This window comes from Amblyomma mixtum, chromosome 8, assembly GCF_055824585.1.
Source record: "Amblyomma mixtum isolate Tamu chromosome 8, ASM5582458v1, whole genome shotgun sequence".
In the NCBI taxonomy this organism is placed as follows: Eukaryota; Metazoa; Arthropoda; class Arachnida; order Ixodida; family Ixodidae; genus Amblyomma; species Amblyomma mixtum.
The window spans coordinates 80,573,474-80,593,546 of record NC_143019.1 but is presented as its reverse complement, the minus strand read 5'-3'; the positions used below and the strand labels follow the sequence as shown (position 1 = coordinate 80,593,546).

General features: G+C 47.7%; 1 pseudogene; it reads left to right on the top strand.

The window, feature by feature from the left end:
• Positions 1 to 1,828: 1,828 nt before the first annotated feature.
• Positions 1,829 to 6,710, top strand: LOC149333176 (uncharacterized; annotated as a pseudogene).
• The last annotated feature ends 13,363 nt before the right edge of the window (positions 6,711 to 20,073 follow it).

Below are 20,073 nucleotides of genomic sequence, written 5' to 3'. Positions count from 1 at the left end.
TTTAACTTGCGGTAATCAACGCAGAAGCTGAGTGTTCCTTCTTGCGCACAAGGACGACAGGGGAGGACCAAGGGCTACAAGAAGGGGCAATGAATCCCTGGTCAAGGATGTCGCATACGTGCTGCTGGATTACTCTCCGTTCGGCTCGCGCGACACGGCGAGGTTAGTGATGAATGGGCCCACGGTTTCCGGTGTTGATCCGGTGTAGGGCCCAGGAAGTGCACCCGAGTCCACCGGCGCTTAGAGCAAGGCAACTACGATGCCCGAGCAGCAAGGCCTTCAGAGATGCGAGCGCCGCGCAGGTCAGGGTGGGCCCAAAGTTAAATGCTTCCCATGATAGGACCGCCTGCGCTGGAGTGTGGTGAGATGGTTCTTCAGGTTGCAAAGACGCAACCGGTGATCCGGAATTCAGGACTGACGCTGTACTCAATTGCGTCCCGGAAATCAGCACGAGAGGTGGGCGGCTGATGTTAAGAATAAATACGTGGGCCTCTCCTTTGAGCACAGACAGAAGGCTTCAAGGGGAGGTCCTCTATCGGGCTGGAGCTGAACACCGGATGGGTTCGAAAAGCACGTCCGCTGTAATCGGACTGTCAAACTTGGCATACACCCAAGTTGCCGCACCCGGTGGCAGAGTCACGGCGGCCGCCACAGTCACAGTACTGACGTCGACTGGCTTGACTCCACGGGGCCACTTCGTTGCGAGGTAACGCACAGATCCTGAAGCACGCTTGGTCGCCGACACCAGGGACTGCCACACGGTGACACCGAGACTGGAAGTCCGGCTAAGCAAACCCGACCCACACAGAGTTCGGCTCGCCCGTGGTTCTGTGGTGGTAAAATTAAGGACGACTCCAGCTTGCTGGCACCACTCGCACCTGAGGACCACTGGCCAAGTAGGGCTGTCCGCGAGAACAAACTCGGTAGAGATGGCCTTTCCGAGTGCTGTCAAGTTGACGATTACACGTCCGACTTGCTCCACCGGGGCGCCGTTAAAAGGTAGTAGCTGGGTTTTGGCGGCTGGAAGAAGCAGGTGAGGCGCGTTAACAATAATCGATTTGTCCAGTACATTGACAGCTGCTCCGGGGTCGACCAAGGCCGCTACGTGCCGGTCAACCAGGGCGACGTCAACGAACACGTAGGGAGCTTCAGTTGTCATCGAAGCCGCCAAAAGAAGGGGACGAGGTGAGGTAAGAAGTGCGGGAATGCAGTTTATCCGGGGGCACCGTTCCACCGAATCGTCTTCCGACGTCGGAGGGCCAGCACAGTCAACAATACCTAGACTTTTTAAGGCCTCTCCACGATTCCTCCTCCGACGCGTGACGTCACCGCACTACGACGGCGGGAGCAGCCACCACTCTACCGCCGACCGCTGCGGCAGCACCTCCTGGCGGCCGCAGCCGCCGTTCTCCTCCCGCGCTGTTTCAAACCGCTCAAGTGCGGAGTTCTCCGAGGCGTATTTGCATATAAAAAATTGAAGATAATGAATTTGACCGAGTTCGACGATATGAAAAATATTTCATTCAATGTAAAAATCTTCGTTCGCATTTTTAGAAACTGTCCAACCTTTTAAAAGCTTACTTTATGCAGTTTTTCTTGTAAATTCTTGAAAGCAATCATTTGAAAGGAGACACCGCGATTGCTGTAAAGATCATTACCGTCGTGTTTCATGTGCTGCACGTGTGTTACATGCTGTTCCTCCGCTGTTCTTTTTTTCTTTTTCATTTGCTGAAGCTTCCTTACCAGCTGTGAATACTCGAAGTGCAATCCTGGGAAACGTCTGTGAAAGTGATGTGCGCGTGTGACAGTTCCCGGGCCATTTGTTAAAATGCCAGGACACTGTTGTGTTCCCGGCTGCCGAGAGAATTACGATGGAGAAAAGCCTGTGCGCGTCTTCACTTTCCCAGCTGATGCTGACAGAAGGAGGCGATGGTTGAACGCCATTCCACGTGCTGATTTCGATCCCGGAAAGCGCTCAGTGGTAAGCCAAAAAAGCATGATATTTAATTTACTCCGCAACGTAGCTGTGTGTAAATAATGCGCTACAACATGGCCTAGTGGCTAGGCGAGTTGGAAATATTCTAAACTTGAAATATTTCACTGTGCTAATTGCTGTTGCGCCCATGGAATTAATCATCTTAAATATGCTGGCCTTATCTGCGCTGGGCTTTGCAGGTCTGCGAGCGGCACATTAAGGAGTCAGACATTCGGACTTCTTCTAAGTATGTGGACTCAAAAACGGGCAGAGTCGTTGAGGCAAAACTGAAGATCGCTCGTCTCAGCTCCGACGCCAATCCCAGTGTATTCCCGAACTGTCCCGCATACCTTTCCGCGCCCGCCACTACGTCCCGAGAAGCACCCGCTGAAAAGAGGATTCGTCTTGAAGGCGCTTCTTTACGAGATGCCATCGCCATGTCACTGCAGACACACGAGGGGGAAGAAGCAAAGAACAAGATTGAAACTTTCCAAGTTCTACTGGAGTGCCTTCCTCAAATCAAGCTTTCTGATTTTTGGAATCTTATTTCTCGACCTGCCTGCGTCCTTTTTCTCAGTCTTGCTGTTGATGACGTCCCTCGTGTTTTGTCGTCAGTCACGGTTTTAGAGGACCTCACGGTGAAAGTCTATTACCGAAATGTGCAGCTGACTACGATCGATGGCGCAGATACTATACCTCACAAAGTACACGATATCCGTTGCTTGACAGGTCTGCTGGATGCTGTAGAGTCGTTTCAAGGAAAATTGTTGTCTAAGCACGAAGAAAAAATTGGTTGTTTGCTTAAGTGGTTACTTTCCCTGCTTGAAGATGCCTCTAATTGTGAACTGGCAGATGTTGAACAACTCAAGGCAGTTAGTTTTTTGAAAGAGCAAGTTTCTCTTCTTCTTGTCAAGCATAGCAGGTCATCCCGGTATTCTGCAGAGTTGCTGGTATTCTCTAGTATTTTATTTACAGTTTCTCCGCATGCTTATAGGTTCCTTCGTAGTTCCGGAAACCTTAGACTACCCCATCAATCTACAATGCGTCGTATATGTAACTCTTACAACGTAAGCCCCGTGACATAGTGGTCGCTGGACACTTAGAAAACTCATTTCATTGCTGCTCTTTTTCCTTTTTTCCCCTTTGTTCCCCTCCCCAAGTGTAGGGTAGCCAACTGGGCATTTACACGTAAATGTATGACTCCATATCCGGTACGCATTGACGGTCAAGTCATTTCTTACAGCAAATCTCATCGTTTCCTAGGGATCCTGATCGACCGCAATTTATCACGGAGCCCGCATTGCACTCTACTGAAAAAAAAGCTAACATCTATCGCTCATTTACTTCGATTTCTGGGAGGAAAATCATGGGGCTCGTCGGTCCAGTCAATGCTGGAGTTGTACAGAGCTCTATTTGTGGGATGCTTGCGGTACAGTACACCTGTACTCTCAAACACGTGCAAAACTAACATGCGTACCCTCCAGTCAGTGCAGGGTCAGGCCCTTCGCACATGCCTTGGTCTCCCTCGGAGCACATCAACACTGGGTAGCATTGCTCTCGCCAAAGACCACCCGATCTCTACTTATATTGCCCTAGACTGCTTGCGAATGCACATACGTCATATCCCAAGGATTCCACTGCATCACCTTGCGCCCTTGCCACTGCAGAGACCACATTCTGCATTTGCGAAGGTGATAACGACGGAACAGTCGTCGATCCCACAACAGTTCGCCCCGGCAGCACTACCTCCCTCTCCTCTGTGGTGTACGCGGCTCCCATGTGTGCGCCTTGCTATTCCGGGGATAGCGAAGAAGTCAAATTTATCGTCGCCAGCCATTAAGCAACTGACACTGTCCATGCTCCACTTCGAATACTGGGACCGTACTCACGTCTATACGGATGGATCAGTAACCTCTACTAGTTCTGCTTGCGCTGTGGTCGTTCCTGCGCGACAGACTCAAATTCACCAACAAATTTCGCATCGGACTACCTCTACTGGAGCAGAGTTGGCCGCACTTCTTGCGGCGGTACAGTATATCTCACAACAATCACCTCAAAAATGGGCTGTTTTCTGTGATTCAAAAGCTGCCCTACAATGTCTTCGATCTGCCTTGAGACATAGCGACCATGAGCAACTTATAGCGGAGATACGATATCTGCATCACCAGGCAATCGAACAAGACCATGAAATCATCTTCCAGTGGGTACCAGGCCATAGCGGCATTGTTGGTAACGCCTTAGCTGACGATGCTGCTCGATCGGCTCACGAGACAACCAACACTGTCCGCATACCCCTGACAAGAGCTGACGCAGCAAGGCACCTTCAACTGCTCGCCCGAAACCTGACTGTAACGTCGTGGTCTGCCCCTGGAGGTTGGACACCCCGCTCGCATCACTTCAACCTCCTGCTCCAACATCATATACCATTCGGCCTCCCCCGCAGTGATACTACGCTGTTGTGCCGCCTGTGGCTGGGAGTGGCGTTCACAAACGCCTATTCCCATCTCATCTCAATGGCTGACTCTCCTGCGTGTGGCCAGTGTGGTTGTGACGAGACGATCAGCCACCTCCTCTGTGACTGCCCTCGTTTTGAGCGAGAGCGCGGTTGCCTAGTTGCTTCTCTGCTCCGCTTGGACTCGCGTCCTTTAACAGAGTCTAACGTTCTGGGGCCTTGGACGCAACCTTCCAGACAACGGAAAGCGGTGAAAGCGCTCCTGAATTTCCTAAGGGACTCGGGGTTGCATTACCGCCTATAATCTAAGTTTTCTGTGCGCGCCCTCTGTCCCTGTTACATAGTGGTCGATGGACACTTGACAGACTCATTTCTTTGCCGCTCTTTTTCCTTTTTTCCCCTTTGTTCCCCTCCCCCAGTGTAGGGTAGCCAACTGGGCATCGCCTGGTTAACCTCCCTGCCTTTCCGTCCTTTTCTCTCTCTCTCTCTCTCTGGGCATTGCCTGGTTAACCACCCTGCCTTTCCGTCCTTTTCTCTCTCTCTATGCTAAGAAGCTTGTCGCAGTAATGAAGGAGCATGAAAAAATTGTTGTACTCATGATGGACGAAATTCACCTGCAGCCTTATTTTGATTATAAGGGAGGAGCAATTGTTGGTGCAGCTATGAATAGCCCTAATGCAGCAAAAACAGCCCATGTTTTTATGATACAAAGCTTGCTTTCGCGTCATGTTGTGCACATACTGCCAGTAGAGCGCATCAACGCACAGCAGCTTCACACTATTCTGCATAACATCATTACTCAACTAGAGCATGTTGGGTTGCGTATAATCGCAGTCATAACTAACAATAACTCAATCAACCGGAAGACAACATCACTTTTTGGGGCCCCCCGCAAACTTCAGAGTGTGTATCCACACCCTGCAGACTCTAAACGTCCTCACTTTTTTCTGATTGATCCTGTACACTTAATAAAATGTGTCAGGAATAACTGGATTAATCAGCGAAATGCTGGAACATGCATGTTCTTTCCTAGCCCCACAGTACCTAGCATAAACCCACCTATACTTACAGCTTCATTTAAAACACTTCGAGAACTTCACTCGAAAGAACAGGGCAGCTGATTAAATCAGCACCAACGCTTTCATCTAAATCTCTGAACCCATCTAATATGAAGCGACAGAATGTCAAGCTTGCGCTAAGGATTTTCAGCCCGTCTACGGCAGCAGCTCTGTGAGCATGTGGGCCCAGACTTGATCTCGATCATGTGTCTGGTACTGCACAGTTCCTTGAAACAATAACAAAGTGGTGGAACATCGTGAATTTAAAGACATGCAACAAAGGCACTCAGCTTCGTGATGAGCTGCAGTCACCGATGACATCAGTGTCAAGTCCACAGGTCCAGTTTCTGTTAAGTATAGTGGAGTGGCTATATCTGTGGCAGTCTCTCAAGTTTGACGCAGGCATACTTACAAGAGAGACTCACAGTGCGCTCCGACTCACGACAGACACCTTAGTAATGGTAACTAGGTATTGCCTAGATGAAATGAACTTCAAGTATGTACTTTTAGGAAAGTTTCAGACTGATTGTTTGCAAAAGGTGTTCGGCAAATACCGCCAACTCTCCGGTGCGCAATACCACATTTTCATAAGACAAGTCTATGAGTCGGAGCGAAAGCTTAGTCTGCAGAACACTCTAGAGTTGCCGGAGTTTGAGGCTGCAACAGATGCGGTGGCAGTAAACGATGCAGTACTTGAAGTGTTTGACATTGAGGTAACGGACAACGATTATGTAAAGAAGGCGCCAAATCTTCCAGCAACCACTTACGTTGCTGGCTATTGGGCCCACGCTGCTTTCAAAAAGCTGTCATGGATGGCTTGCAAAGAAAATTTAATGCTAGAAGATGACATTGAAGTAAAAGGTGGGGAATTAGTCCAGGCCATGACTCGTGGTGGTCTCAAGTTTTCACAGCCTGCCATAGTAAATGCTGTTCTTACTGCTGAGATAGTCCTCGACAAACTGAGAAGCGAACAGCATGAGACACAATTTCATGCACTACCAAATCAAAAAGAGGCTCTCTTGGCACTCACACATGATGTGATAAACGAGGCATTGACTTTGATGTGTGTGAGAATGGGCACACTCCACAGTTGGGAATGCACTGTGTCCTAAGTGCAGGAGCAAACACGCTTGTAAATAACCTTTGCAAAAGAAAAAATGATCAACTTATAGTTGAAAAGGCAGCAAGAGAAAAAGAGAGAAAATTGAAGACTTTGAAGAATTGACTACCCTGTGTGCTTGTGACTGTTTTTGTTAGTTTTTTCTAATTTCGAAACCAGTTTTTGCGTTGTATTAATATATATTCTGCATCTTTTCTTGTGTTTGCTTTCTGTTTAGAGCTTTACTGCTGTTGGCTTCACTTACTGCATTTTATGATTCAATGCTGTAACAGTTTCCTTACCTCCTACTGCTACTGATCGTGTTTTTGATCTGAAAATAAAATACGACTTGTGAAAGTTCTCTGCATTGTTTCTTTGAACTAAAAAATATTACGAACGTGTCTTCACACATTCTAAATGCGCGCTTTGATATGAAATCAGTAAAGGTCTGCCAAAATGTAACTGCTTATACTTTGAAAGAAACAAGAACAAAAAAAACATTCCGTTAGGTTGTGGGCAAGCAAAACACGAGAGACAGAATCAGCACTCTGAAATGCGCGAAATGCGTGCGAGCGCGGAAGTCGAACCTACTGGGCCGTCGCAGTGCGGTGACGTCACGCAAACGTGGAGAGGCTTTAAAGAAAGTGTAGGTGGTGTTGGCACAGTCCCTCGCGTAGTGTCCCCTCAGGCCGCAGCGGAAGCAGGTCACGCGGGTGTCGTTACGCACGCGTCGGGTAGAGGCCGCTGTAGGGACTGCGAATCGAGGAGCCTGGACCGGGATGCATCGCTTGGCAGACGGTGGCGACCTCCACGTGGCCGGCAAAGTCAATTGCGCCTCGACGGCGAGCGCCATGGCGGAAAAGGATTAAAAGACGAAAAGGAGTACTCGTGCAGGATACCACGAGACTCACGAGCTCGGTGGCACGAGAGCTGCGATGGTCCGACGCTGGCACTGTTCGTGAGGGATTGGCCTGCTGTCCCGTAAAGCTACGCAATTCAACAGCTAAGATACCCCTGCGAGGCATCGGCCAGATCCCTTCATCTGCCGCCCCGGGTCAGAAGGAGGTAGCAGCCCTGAAAGGCGCAGCGTGGATTCCTCCTCATCCGTCCCAGGTCCAGAACAAGACACGGGTATCACTGGAATGCCTCGTCCAGATCCCTCAATAGGCACCCCGGAGCCGGAACCAGGTAATGGCTCGGACATCTCGGCAGGGCCTCAGCTAGATTCCTCCATGTCCACCCCTGGGCCGGAAGGAGGCAACAGCTCGGGCGCCTCAGGAAAGCGTCGGCTGGACCCCATCATATACCGTCCCGGGTCAGTACGAGCTCCGCAGCCAGCCCGGCCGGCGGGGGGCAGACGTTCATGCGTGCCCGAGCCTTCTGCCGGGACACGGCCAGGTGGGGACCAAGGAGAAGACGTGCTCGTACCCTGCTTCACTCTGTTCCCGCCGCCCCTGGTGGCTTCCGTACCAACTTTCTGCTTGGCGGAGCAGCGCATTCACCAGCCCGAAGACGACGAGAGCAGCCTCTTCCCAGCCACGCCACCCGAGGAAGAAGTATGGCCTCATCGCGCTCTGTTCTTCAGCCCACCAAGCCCGCTGCCAGGTCCGCCGGAACACGCAGAGGAGCCGAGCTCCGCGCCTGGGACTTCGGGTGAAGCAGACTCGGTGAGTCCAGAGAACGAGAACCCAGCTGCTGGAGCAACTTCTCAATCGCCATGCTCGCGGGTGATCAAGAAGAGACTTCTGCCGAACAATGTGGGGAAGACTGTCAAGATGAAGATGACACTGCTAGCCGGCGTCAAGTGCTGCTAGAGGAGCCAAACCCAGTTGCAAAGCTGGAACGCTATGCTTATAGTGACATTGTCCTCAAACGACAGCTGGTGGCTCGGAACATTGTGGACACCTTGCGTGCTGTTGTTGAGTCACAAGAAGCCGTTGATGCTGTGCTTACAGCATTTAGCTCACTCTCCCTGGACTGTGAGCCAAGTGTACGAACGGAATTGGTGGAGCAACTTCCCAACATTGCCAGTTTTTGTGCCAGTGAAGGTGGGCTTCTTGAAAATGTGGTTCGAGAACATGTCGTGCCCATCCTGGTGCAGTACCCTACAGATGTTGCCAATCAGGTCAGGAAGAGGACACAGGTGTCCCTGCTGTTTGTATATCGGTGTCACAACTTTGCGGAAATGTGCACCGTGTTGCAGCGGCTAAATATAATGTTGTTTCGTGAACTTCGTTTCACTGTGAATTTTGTTCCTTTGGGTGGATGAATAAACAATCTTCTTATCGCAGTACACGCGCATTGCTTTTGCACCAGGAAAATCAGTTCACCGTCAAGAGGCATATTTAAGATTCCATGGGACCCGTGTAATGGGAGTAATATTACGCACTCGGGGCCGTAAAGAAAGCACTAAGCTGTTGGCGCCTGCTTGCAATTATGGAGGAAGCGAGGAAAAGAGCTTTTTCGTACCTTCATCTGTATCCATTCGTTCATTCTGAATCCACGATGCTTATAATGCTGGCTTAGTTAAGTGCGCGTCCTTTCTCTCTTGCGGAACATTAGGTGCTTTGGCTGGTTTTTATTGCCGGTCGTTTGGCTGGCAAACTCATTGACCGCTGCCCACCTCCATCCCTTCCGGTTTTCTTTCCTGCCGAGCACTTTGAGATATTCCGCTTGTGAAAACCAGTTCAGTGTTTTGTGTTCCAGGTTTTATTGCGTCGGGTTTTTTTTGTGCTCCTATTTCAAGACAATACAACTCCCTTTGTTGAAAACGTGCAATCTGCAGTGTTTTAGAAATTTTGCCTCCTTGCTAATGTTGCGGTCAGTGATGTAGGCAGCCGAGAGGTCATATTTATTGTAAGAGATTGCCGACCATGGATGAGAGACGATGAGGCAAGCGCCGAGGGTCTGAGCTTTATGGCTACCGGTCGAGCCGAGCGCCTGGCATGTGCAAATAAGTCTGTTTTGACTTTGTAGTCCAGTGAGCATGCAAGGTCTCGTGAAAAGGGCTGTTCCGGAGCTCGTGGTTGGGTAAAACGCAGCGGCCAGAGTGGCGCGACGAGTCGATAGCGAGTTCAGGAAATTTGACGTGCTGCGGCGCTTGAGGTCTGTTCCTGACTTTAACTGTGATGTGATGGATCGCAAACCTCACCGCTGCGCTTTCCTAAAAATACATAGACAGTTTAAAAAGTTCAAAAAAAAGTTACGAGGAGCGTGCCTGATTTTTTATTCTTGCCTTTCGTTCAGATTATAGGCCCTGCCTGCAAGGCAAGCAGGAAACCCTAATACGAAAACCATTCAAGTACTTCGATTACCTTAATATATGGACAGAGGGTAAAGCTAGAAACATGACAACACCGCGTTTTACAAGATTTCAGTGATGACTGTCCCCACATGTTGTTCGCGGCAATTGTATTTGGAGTTAGCGCAGGAAATAAATACTTGGGTTGAGAAGAATATGTATTTTTCAGGCTAGTAAATATTACATTGAAAACAAGCTATTGTTCACTGCTACTGTTTGAGCACTTTGTGCGAGAAGTGTGAGTAGGGCCAGTGTTTATTGTACAAGCAATGAATGCTTAGTTAGGTCATTACTTAAGATAGCCTGCTTTAAGCCCGTACTGATGGGTATATTTTCTGTCCGATAGCTTTCCAAGAACTCACTTTGTAATTCCTGGTTCCTGCCGTGTCGCGCCTCCATTCCTCCTCTGGGCGATTCAATAATCTTGACCGTCCCAGTCGTGAGCCCCGTACATGCCTGCTGTCTCGGCTTGTTTCAGCTTGATTGCAACGAGCTGAATCAAGCACCTTTGATTATGTATTTTGTATGAACCGTTTCCTGCCGGCACAAGCGTTTGCACCTCAATTTCTCACTGTTTTCTCGCCGAAGCAGGACGGCCATTTCTACGAAGCTGCAGAGCAACCCCGGGAAACTTAAGAAATAACCACTGCCCTGCTTTTGGTTTAAGGTGAAGTGTTAATGAGGTTAGGTGTGAGGGGTTTTCGGTGCGGTAGAGGCGGGCCTAAGTAATGGCTGCTGTAGCCAAGAGCCCTTAATGTTTTGTAATAAAGCTTTTTCAAGCGGATGCTGCTCGCCTGTATGATAGCACATAGCCTATTTCTTCTAGCGACTGGATACATTGTTTTACTTTTATGCGTAGCATATTGCAATCACTCAGTTCAGCCCTTGGTCGCGGCCGGGCAGCCACCAAATCACGAGACGTGACGTCACGTGGTTTGGGGACGTCACGTCACGTGATGACGTGACGTCATCAAACCGCTAAAAAAAGAAAAAAGGAAGAAAAAGAAAAGAAGAGAAAAAAGAATAAAAATGAATAAAAAGGACGGCTGAGCATGGTGGCGGTTGCCACCGCCCCGTTTCGAAGGGGGCGCTCCTATCCATCCATCCATCCATACGTCACAGAGGAAAAGCTGCTGAGAAAATCGAGTGCCGCCAAGCAATACCTCGCGCAAACAGACCGCGCAATATGCAACGCATTCTTGGCTTAACCAAGCTAAGCCTGGGCATATTTTTTTCACTAAACGCCGACATATACTGATATTATGCTTGCGCCTACATAGGCCCCAACCCTTTTACTATATTATATAAGGGGGCGCTTCTGCGAGCACGTAAAAACTGCAAAACAAATGTGGCTGACATACATGCAAGATTCTGCCAATTTGCGTAATATATGTAACGGTAATCGCTTATTTTGTTACAACATCCTCATGAAGAGGTGTTAGCGACGAGGGAGATTCGAAATTCATAAAGTTTGTTATTGCTTCCTTGGCATTTTCGATGAATTTTATTCTTTGAAATTAGCTGAAGGCAAACTTAAGCTGATGCCTGTGATCTATGTGGTATTTATTGGGTTTTCAATCCCCATTAGTATTTGAAGTACCCGTTTGGCGAGGAGGCAAACCCAAACCTAGTGCTCAAGTCGCTCAACATGATACCAATGTGTCGCGCAGAATCCCTGCAGAGAGATCATAAAGGGAAAGCCACAGGACTAAAGGTGAGTGGATGGGATAAAAAAAAAGCGACCTGGTTTCATCTCAATATACTTTGTCTAACGTCCTGGTCGTTCAATTCCTTATACGACAAGGCTGAAAAATGCAAAGTTGGGCTACTTGGAATTATATATAAATAATAGCGCCAGCGCTAAACAACGAAGACAAGGAAGAAAAGGTCAACAAAGGCGCTTTTCCGGTGAAAAGGTAATTTTCTCGGCTAAAGGGTTTCACCATCGTGCTCTGTTATTGCGAGAATGCATGGCTTCATTGATGTTAAATAGCCATTTTACACAGATAGGCATTGCCAGAATACCAGGGGGGTCGAGATGCGGGTGCTTTTGAAAATATATAATCTTTCGCAAATGTTTTAATTTCATCGTAGATTGGGGCTAGAGGGACAAAATCGCTGTAGAGCGTCAACGTGATCTTTACTACTAACTGATTTCGCAGTTGAACATCCTACTCATCGCAGCGGTCATGCTCAGTGCAGAGAATTCCAGGGGTGATGGCCTACAATGCACATGTCCTGGGTGAGCTAAAGCCATCTTTTCGGAGCTGGTCACCGCGCTCTCATAGGCGGTGGTTTTGTCCTCGGGAGAGGCATCGCGCGGCTCGCGCGATGCCGCGGCTCGTTTGCATTTGCGTAGCGGGGAAAATCCTGCCCGTGGTGGGAAATTTTCCGCCGGGATTCGGATGTCCCCGGATCAACAATAACAGCATTACTATCGAACTGATTGAAGCCGGTCTTCTTGGCAACGAAAATTGGCAATAGTAAAGGAAATTTCAAACTTCTCAGGGTGAAAAAAACTTTGTGAACTAGGCTCATGTTGGCCAATAACGCTTAGCTTACAGGTTCCGAACTCTTTCCGCCTTAGGCGAGACAACAAGCGTCGTGAAGCTTAAGTTGGAGAATTGATTCGTCAGCGAAAGGTTCTGAAAAGTTATTTTATTTTTGCTTCAAACATCGAACAACAGATTGCTGGGTGTATAGCACGCACTACGTCGTGCAATCTTGCTGACAGATAAAATTTATCATGGAAGACAAGACTCCTTCCACAGGCACAAAAAACCGTGCCAGTGCACCGAACGAAACCACGGATATCAAGACGGCATCTACAACTTACGCACAAAATAGCTCGATGAAGGAAGCTGAAAAATAAGCTGCGGTTACAAAGTTACGCTGTCAAAATCTGAAGTCATTCTCGGGCACTCAAACAAGGATTTAAAGCGGCCAGGCAGCCATGCTCGAATGTTACACTTAGTAATTTTAACAAGACAGCTTCTCATCAATTCTGGTGGCATCTGACCTCAAAGATCAGAATTATTAAAGCTTCTGCGAAGGAAGCACTAAGCTCCGCCACTTCTTCGAACGTTTACTTTAAATCTGGGTTTGCGCTCTTTCATGGCACAATCCCTGTTCTAGAATCTCAAATTAACGGCAGTCGCAATGCACTCGGCAGAGTAAACAAAAACTGCAGCAGCAATATTTGACTTAGTACTCAGTATTCCATTAAAATATCTCCAAAACCACACAATATGTTAAATACGCCTTTAGAACAATACGCTCAAGATATCGCAAAATACATGTGGGATATTTATAAAAAATCCCTTTACACTGGACAAGTACAGAAAGAATGTGAAAGAGCTGAGGTAGTTCCGATACCAAAATCAGCAGACCTTGCCAAGGCTTCCAACCATCACCATATTTCCTTTGCTTGCACCGCATGTAAAATCCTAGAACATTTGTTTTGAAGCATATTAAGATGGTTGATGGCCACAAATTAAGTATTCCCGATCAATATGGCTGCGGAAAACGTTTGTCCCCAACACAGTAAATAAAAAAGGTCTTTTATCTGGTATGTCTTCCTTAAGTGCACAACAATTCAGATCGCTTTCTTGGTGCTAGGAGAATCAACAATTGGTTGAAAACTTACTTAAATGGCCGATGTCGATATGTCTAGTTTTTAAACTGCGAGTCAGATTTGCGACGCATTATCTGGCGTGCCGCAGAGCGCACAGTTCTTGCCCAAGTCCTATTCTTTATACTGATCGCAGCAAGGACATCGACGGCACAACACGCATGTTTGCGAACGAAGCCTTATCTACAAATAAATTATTAGTTCTGCTGGCAAAACAGCGTTTAGGAACACACAGAAACGCGGATCAAAATTGTGCAACAATAGGAAAATCGCCCTCAACCAAGAAAAAAAATCATTTTGCATGAATGGGACCGAAAGATCCATTTATTAAATTTTCTTTGTTAAACCGAACTGAAGACATTCATTAAGCTACAGCAGTCAACTACCTTGATGTGATTATTGCCTTCGACTTGGCTGTTTACAAAATAAGACGTTCCCTTCGTCTTCCTACACCACAAACAAAACTTCTGCTGTACACTTCACTTGTCCATGATGTGACAGAATAAAGTATAATTCGCTGGCTGCCCCACTCCAACCAATATATTGTCAGTGGACAACGAAGAAGACAGTGCTGTGCTCGTGCAATGAGCGCGAAGAGGACGAAGTGTGTTCTGCGCGCCGTTGGCCGGCAGTGGTTCGATTGAGCTGCTGTGAGCTGCTGTCAGCATCCCTCAGTGACTACTCCTTGTGTGCCTATATTTACGTAACAATATCAATAGATTAGAGTGTGTCCACCGAAAAGCTTGCATATTTATCTTAAATCAATAAAGTCTTCATGAATTTTCAACATTGCTTTTGCAAAAAGCCTGCCTGCCCATGATCCACACAGAAAACAAATTGCTGCGGCTTCCTTATTTGGCTCACTTTTAGTGAAAGCGCTAAACTTGATAAGACTAGACATCTGCTTGACGCAAATAGCCGCCTCACAAAAGCAAAACACGCAAATCATAAAATACAAACATATTCCATACCAATACACTGAAATTTTCTTTTCACGCTCTGCGATCTTGGAGTACATTTGGCTGTGTTCTGAAATTGCAAACCAGATACGATCTGAAAGATTTCTGTCGCACTTGACAATATACATGGCAACTTCAAAACCACATTTTCCGCAGGCGCGATTTCACGTGCTAAATTGTTACTGAGAGAAAAAGCTGCTTCTCTGCTGTTTATTTTCTCCTGCGCTGCTTAAAAATCACGCGAGCCAATCCTGTTACGGACTAAGAGCGAGGCTAACAAACATGCATTAAATAGATAAAATAAAATATACACTTCATGAGGGTTAATTCTCAGAGCAGTGTCACGTGCCGTTAATTAACACAACGTAGCTCAGAGGGCTAGCAAAAGGCTCCGAAATCATGGTTAATTTACGGCGATCAAAAAGTGAGCGAAATGAAGCGTGAGTATCCGTCCGTCTCGCACAGATTACTCCGCTTGGACTGGGATGATCCTCTACTTTTCCAGTGTCTTTGAGAATGTGGATGCGTACACAACATTTCAGTCACAAAACTACTCGCAACTGCAGCCCAAATGGCAATACAAGGATATGCTCAGAGCACTTTGTCCATGGAGAAAAGAATATCATCGCAATGCATCCTGGAATTTGGTAGGCAGTCTTTCTTCGCTGTGTACTGGACGCACATCAGGGATTCTTCTTGCTATGTTGCAAAATCTAACATCATCGCCATGACTACGCCCACTGCAAGGCAGAGGCCTCTCCCAAAATCTCTCTCCAATTAATCCTGTCCTTTCCCAACTGCGAAGACCATATCCCCTAAAACTTCTTAACCTCATCCGCCAACCTTTCTGCCGCCCTCTGCTACGTTTGCCTTCTCTTGGAATCCAGTCCGTTACCCGTAAGGACCAGTGGTTATCATGCCTTCACACGGCAGACCCTGCCCAAGCCCATTTCTTCCTCTTGATTTCGACTAGGATATCATTAACCCGCGTCTGTTAACTCAACTCACCCACTCAGCCTGCTTCCGGTGTCTTAAAGTTCCACCTATCATTTTTCTTTCCATGGCTCGCTGCGTTGTCCTTCACCTAAGCTGAACCCTTTTGGTTAGCTTCTATGTTTTTGCCCCGTTGGTGAGTACCGGTAAGATACTGTTGTATACTTTGCTTTTCTCTTGAGGGATATTGGTAAAGTGCCATTCATGATCTGAGACAACCTGCCCGATGCGCTCTACGGCGTTCTTATTCATCTAGTTATTTCCCTCTCACAATACGGGTCAGCTGTCACTACCTACCCTAAGTAGACGTATTCCGTTACCATTTCGAGCACTTCGCTTCCAATTGCAAGCTGCTGTTTCCTTGCGAGGCTGTTGAAGATTACTTTGGTTTTCTGCATGCTAATTATAAGACCTACCTGTTTGCTCTGCCTTTCTAACTCATTGATCGTGCTTTGCTGCTCATCTCCTGGGTGAATTAGCGCGGCAATGTCATTTCGCATTGGCTGCATGACTGCTTAGGTGTCAACTGAATCAAATGCTTTCTCGTAATCAATGAACGCTATATATAACGGTTCGTTATACTGTGCGCATTTCTCCACACCTGATTGATAGTGTGAGTTTGTTCGATTGTCGGATATCCTTTACGAAAGCCGGCCTGATCATTCGTCTGAATGTAGTCTAAGGTCTTCCACGTCTTATTTGCGATTAACGTAGTAAATACGGGAGTAAAGTCCAGAGCCGGGACGTTTAATCGGACTTAGATTAGGGAAATCGGCCGCACATAGCAATCATGCGACGTTTCTGAGAACGCTCGTAACATGTAGATCAAGTTTCCGCGGTAAATAAACGAGCTCAGCCTCCTCTTCAGCGCACCTTTAAGAGGTGACACAAAACCAGCGTTCAGTATGCGTCCGCAAAAATAACCGTTCACGCGCTCTCATAAACCATTCATTAGATTCCCTTCCTGGAACCAGAGGCACTGGTCCTTCAAGCGTAGTAACTGTATGTAATCTCGACTGCAGAGGTGGCGGAAATGATGAAAACAGTTGTGCATATGATTCTGCTCATTTAATTTTTTTCAGGAACTTCATGATATCGCTGCTTTTTTATTATGAAGGGGAAAGCGAAAATTATTTATTTCCATTTCGGTTTTCCAAGTGGAACCTATTCGAAGCTCCAATTTGAAGACCATCTATTTGGAAGGTCCAATTGGACATCGCAGCTGGAGCCAGTAGGATGCTGCAATTGCAATGTCTACTTGTACCCCCACCCCCATGGAACTGCTTACTGGAGGTCGCCCAACTGTGAGTAAGGGCACCAACTGGAGTACCGAGTTGGATTTCTGAGTCCTACTGGCTAACCCACTGAATCCATTTGATTGAAATAGGTTCCAACTGGAATGCACAATTGAACCCTGTTGTTGTCTACCTGGGTAGATTACGGCAGTAACTTCTCTCGCACTTCAAGGCAGAAATCTCTCACGGCGCATGTATACACAGCGCGCAGATCACAAAAGCCAGTGCGTAGGGGACGCGCCCGTGTGACTGAAAAAACAATTTTCCATAGCACGCAGGTGCGCAGTTAACACAAAACAGAAAGCACATCCGATGAGGCTTCGATGAGCACAGGTGATACATAAATAGCGTGCAGTCTGTCCTTAATCACAGTACGCCGCCGCAAGATTTATCGCTGCCGAGCCTGGTGCAAGCGTTTGTGTTCATATTCCACGAACTGGGGTATGTATGGCTGCTTTACCTGCGATCGAATTGTCTGAAATGCGCATGAGTATTAGAGGGATGGAAAGAGAAATCATGGAAGACAACTTGCAGATGCTTCCGGCGCGCAGATGTGCCGAATTCTGGCATGAAATCTGCAATTTATTTAATAAGAACACAACACTGTTAGCATGTTAGCATAGCAGTAATCTTAACGGTACCTTTCATGAAAATTGTTTTAGGAAATGATTGCAACTAAACAATTTTACGCGTACTTAACACTGCGGCACTGAATTTAGTTTTGGATACAACTGCCGAAAGAGAAAATCACTTTCTTGTACCAGCAGTTGAGGCACAAATAAGTAGCTTATTCAGCAAGTTAAAAAATGCCAATTCATGTGGTGGGGATTGCGTAGAGGAAAAGTCAATAATAGCTGTGGGACACATATTAGTAAATCCATGTCACACATACGCAATTTAATATTGTTTACTGGTTCATTTCCCGTGGAGTTCAAAGTTGCACGAGTATCACGAGTATCATGAGTTGCACGAGTGCCAAATGCTTTAGGCACGCACATACTATTCCATAAAACAGACACAAATTCTCATGCCTTCGTACACCGCACCCCACCAGCACATCCAAGTTGTGGGAGACATAGATAGACATGCGTCAAGAATCGGCAACCGTTCAGGTGGCCGGCTCTGCGCAGCATAAACCTCCGCCACAAGGCGCGCTGTTCACTAAACAGAGACAGATGAACGAGGTGGTTCTGCCTGTCGATCCATCATGAGGCTGTTCCAAAGGCTAAAACGTCCAATCAGAATGAACAGATCGCGCGGAATCCTGGAGTCTTTCAGGACAGTCAAGAATCGTAATTTGTTGTAAGGTGAGATCTTAATGTCCTGTTAACGATCAGGTAGCATGGTCGAGCCGGAGAGGGAATGGAGAGGTCGGAGACGAGGATGCTGGAACTGCAAGGAGGAAAACTTTGTACAACTAATTTACATTATGTACAATGACGAGGCGCTCAATGCTGAGACGCTCGATGATGAGATGCTCCCGCTCCTCTTCCTCTTGTTTTCCTCTGCGTTCTAGTTGCTCCTGTTCTCTTTTTGCCATCTCCCTTTCCTCAATGGTCTGAAGGCATTCCGCAAGCTCGTTATCTTCAGCCTCCAACGCAAGAATAGCCTTTAGCAGTTCTGAGTTTCTGAGTTTGAGATATCCAGGCCGAACTCTCTTGCAAGCTCCAATAATTTCGGTTTGTGAAGCGGCTTCAAATCCGAGGCTGCACCGAGTGCTGCTTTCTCTACTGTCCGCTATTCTCTTGCCGCAACTAACCCCGCAGCAACGACAACCCCAATTACCAGCTCTGTTTCTGACCCTAACTAAGCCTGGCAAAACTCAGCAGAAGTCCCGCACTCACCAAACCTCTTCAGTAGGCAGGTTTTTACAGACGAATAGTCATCCGCCTCTTTGAAATCTAACCTTGCCAGAACGTCGGCCACTTCCGCTGACAGCAAGCTCAGAAGCCTTTGCGGCCAGCTCGACTCCACGAAGCCCCCTTTCTGCACTCTCGCTCAAAATTTGCTAACCAGAGATCTATGTCTCCCCTGACGCAGAGGGGCTGCAAGAGGCTTCGCATGCCCAATTTTGTCGATATATCGACCGCCATTGGTTTCTCCTCTTTTTTAACCTTCTGCTTAAGCATTTCTAGCTCAAGTTCTTCCTTCCGTGTCCTATGCACCTTGGTCCAAGACCATAAAATTTCGCCCACGCCCGCTCCATACTCTTCAATGGCCGAGATGATCTCGGGCCTTCTCGTGGCTTTCGTAACCTTTACGAACAAACCTTTAGCTGAGAGCATTAATTCGGGCTTAACAATTACCCCGAGATCCATCTTGTTACGACCAAAATTTTTACGAGGAAAAAAATCTTGCTGCTTTTCACCCACTGCCCATTCTAGCCAGAGACTGACGAATTTCATCTCTTAAGCTGCTTGGTGAACAAAAGAGACCTTTCAAACACTCACCGATAACAGCCCCGGAACCCGGAGTTGCCGACCCCACCGCTACCACCAGCTCTTACGTTTCTGGGCGATTGAACGAACGACCAGCAAGCGGCGACACCGAAGGTTCTCACGAATGCCTTTATTCCATCTCGGCTGCCGGGCAGAAAAGAGCGGCGCAGCGCTCTGCCGTGGCTCTTATATAGCCCGCGATATCAGCGTTTTTCATACGCGTCACGATGAACAAGAAATCAGGAATACCTTCCGCACAACCGAGGGTGTTATGACTATGCCCTTCGCCCTTCTGCGGCGGATTTGAAGCGCCTGACAGGATCTACAAACACTTTGCCTGCGAAATAAGAAGCATTGTCTGTAGTCAGGTCGGAAGGGAAACGGGAACGAGTGAGTCTCCAACAGTTTTTCCCAAATTCGTTCCGACACAGGCTTCTTAAGGCGGAAAGCCTCAACCCACTAGAAATAGTGGTCCATTATTACCAGGATGCATTGGTTTCCGCGCGCGGACCGAGGGAGGGGTCCAATGATGTATATCGCACGCGACCACCTGTCATGGATAGTTGCTAACTGCCGTCTTCATCATGCCAGCGTGCTTGCCGACGCGAGGTCTGGCTACATGGCATACCCGGCAGGTACGGGCGTGTCCCAGCACATCCTTTTCATGCCTGGCCAAGTCGCCACACGGCATAACTTGTCGTAACTCTTACTGCCGCTGTCATGGCCTGCCAGCGCTGAGTCATGAAAGCACTGCAAGAATCGTTTCCACAACCTTCTCGGGACCACGACTCGGAAACGGGATGCCATCGCCTCTTCCTCGTCAAGTTCGGGATATAGCGGAGCAGCAAGCCACCATCGCCCACCAGATACGT